Here is a 3,622-nt window from a genome sequence, read left to right as displayed (position 1 = left end):
CTATAGACTAGACTATAGACTAGACTATAGACTAGACTATAGACTAGACTATAGACTAGACTATAGACTAGACTAAAGACAAGACTATAGACTAGACTATAGACTAGAAAATAGACTAGACTATAGACTAGAAAATAGACTAGACTATAGACTAGACTATAGACAGACGGGCTGTAGGTATCCTTGAAATCTTTCAAGGATACCTACAGCCCGTACTGATTGGCATGCACGATTTCCACGTACTAAAAACTAAAACTAAACTACACTATAGACTAGACTGTAGACTATACTCTAGACTAGACTATAGACTAGACTATAGACTAGGCTATAGACTAGACTGGACTATAGACTAGACTATAGACTAGACTATAGACTAGACTATAGACTAGACTATAGACTAGACTATAGACTAGACTATAGACTAGACTATAGACTAGACTATAGACTAGACTATAGACTAGACTATAGACTAGACTATAGACTAGACTATAGACTAGACTATAGACTAGACTATAGACTAGACTATAGACTAGACTATAGACTAGACTATAGACTAGACTATAGACTAGACTATAGACTAAACTATAGACTAAACTATAGACTTAACTATAGACTTAACTATAGACTTAACTATAGACTAGACTATAGACCAAACTATAGACTAGACTATAGACTAGACTAAAGACCAGACTATAGACTAGACTATAGATTACACTTTAGACAAGACTATAGAATAGACTAGAGACTAAACTGTAGACTAGACTGTAGACTTTTTTTTGGTACGCAGGAGGTGTGAAATTTTTCAAGGGTACCTACAGCCCGTACTGATAGACTAGACTATAGACTAGACTATAGACTAGACTTTAGACTAGACTATAGACTAGACTACAGACTAGACTATAGACTAGACTACAGACTAGACTACAGACTAGACTATAGACTATAGACTAGACTATAGACTAGACTATAGACTAGACTATAGACTAGACTAGACTATAGACTAGACTATAGACTAGACTATTGACTACACTATAGACTAGACTATATACTAATTTATAAACTAGACTATAGAGTCTATAGTCAACTCCACAGTAATATATATTCTCTAGATTAAAAGTTTTATTTTTTAACTTTTTTTAAAATTTTAATTAAATTATAAAAAAAAAGTTCTAATGTAATGGGAAAAACTATTTATTAAATTGAAAAACAAAAACATTTCCTAGATTTCGTTTAATCAAATAATTTAATACAAAAACATTTAAATTTATTGCTACAAATACCTCCATTAAACATTTGATGATTTCTATTGTTATTATTAGATTACTTCATAATTGTATTTTAATTTAAACGTATTAAATAAATAACTAAAATATAATTTAAGTTAATAAAATAAATATTTATGGAAGTTTTTATATTAATAATCGTTTACTATAAAAACTTCTAGATCTGTGTAACCAAAACATTTGCAATTTAGCTAGAACTTTCGGGTAGTATTTCACCTATTATTTAATGGGAATGTAGTGGAAGCAACTGATACTTCAATCTTATATAAATTTATCAATTAGTAGCACAACTTGTACCAAAATTTAAAATTTTTAAATGGGTACAAACATTTCAAAATCAAAAATAATACCAACAGCCGCAGTATACTTTTAGGGTTAAAAAAAAATATATAAATAAAGAAAAGAACTAAAGGCAAGAATTTCAAAGACCTTCTTTCATTGTCGCCAGATGTGGGGATTTGTATCCAAATTGGGGATTTCAAGTTTTGTATGTATGTAATCCAATGAAATAAGTTAATACATAAATTACTCAATTATAAATGACTAGCATACCCTGGGTGCTTCGCTACCCTAACTTTAATTAAATACGTACAAAATTTTGTTTACTTTTAAAGAAAATTAAAATTGATTAAATATTTTTTTAATGCTTCAGTTTTATACGTTCAATATCACGTGATTAAATTCGCATTCAGTAAGGAACTTGTATTTTTAGTTTCATTCATTTAGCTTCCATTTAGTAACAAAAGTGGAATAAATTTTACCTAAGTGGAAAGTACTAATAAAAAGAGTACGAATTTTTCCCTTTTCGCTTAGAAATATACTTTTTCGAGAATTAAGTTTACAAAATGTTCCGCATATAAATCTATATATCACAGATAAAACTCAAACGATTCAAATCTGCATTCATTTGTTCTAGAAAAATAGAGCTTTCAAAAAGTAATATACAATTTACTTGAATTTGGTCCTATACAGGCCTTAGTACTCGAATTCGAAAATAATATTTATTATTTTGTGTGAGAAAGTTAACTGCTTTCCCAAATTTTATAAAAAAAGACTCAATGAGTTTAAATATAAAATTAAAATCCCGTTTTTTCCCTTTTTTGGTACTTTTTTCCCCAGTGAAATATCAAAAATTTTTTTACAATAAATATTACAGAGTTAGTCTGTAATTTAATAGGAATAATTCAATAAACCGAAAAAGTTTTCTTAATGTGCTAAAAAAAAGTACCAAAAATTCACTTTTCTCCCTTTTGCACCCAAAAAGGGCTAAATTTTAAAAAAGTACGAAACAGGTGTCTCCTAATTTTTGGAGATGTATTCAACACATTTACAAAAGTTGTATTTTGTTTAATAGTTAAAAAGTTATAAAGGGCCACAAAAGGTACCAAAATCACCTTTGTTACACATTTTCAAAAAAGTACAGACACCCATCTGCTTATTTTAATAGTAGATACATGTGCATTTAAATTTTTTTTCTATCACTAATATTACCCCTAAATGTACAAATTTCCAAAAATCCCTCCTTAGTGGATCTATATATCTAAAAACAAGTCTTCTGTCAAAATTTCATGATTCTAGGTTCAGCCCAAACGGCTGAACCTAGAATCATGAAATCATGAAATCATGATGAATCAGTCAGTCAGTAACGCTACGCTTTTATATATATGGACTACTTTTAAAATATATAAAATTTATAAAAATTAAATAGGTTAAAATAGAAAGTAGTTGACTGGTGGAGGGTATTTAAGATTAGGTCCAACTAGCTACTGGCTACATGATGACGCAGTTTGTAAGACATGTCTCAGCTATATTCAATGTAACGTTTTTTAGAAAAACTTGGGATTTCAATTTATGGAGATTTTTAGCGTAATATTGGCACCTTAAACCTGTAACGATTTTCCACCATACTTTTATATCCTTCATTAGGCAAAATATGAGTGTAATGATTTTTTTAAAAATCTATCGCAGAGCCCAAAAATAATATTTATTTTGGAACCTGTAGATGTAATAAAAGGGTCCAGAAGAGAGAACCTAGGAATATGAAATTTTCCAAAAAAATATTTCAAGTACAAGCAAATCATAATTCGATTTTTAAAGTCCCGAGTATTATTTAAATTGGTAGTTTTTTTGGGGATTTTCAATGTTGACGTTGTATTGATCAGGAGTCTTGATTATGTTTTTACTACAATTAAAAATAAGACCTTTAGGATAGCAATCTATTTATCTATCAATCTATCTATCAACCTATCTATTTATCTATTTATCTATCCATCTATCTATCAATCTATCTATCTATCTATCTATCTATCTATCTATCTATCTATCTATATATATATATA

This window comes from Lucilia cuprina, chromosome 5, assembly GCF_022045245.1.
Source record: "Lucilia cuprina isolate Lc7/37 chromosome 5, ASM2204524v1, whole genome shotgun sequence".
In the NCBI taxonomy this organism is placed as follows: Eukaryota; Metazoa; Arthropoda; class Insecta; order Diptera; family Calliphoridae; genus Lucilia; species Lucilia cuprina.
The sequence above is the reverse complement of the archived record's forward strand: the minus strand, read 5'-3'. Positions refer to the sequence as shown.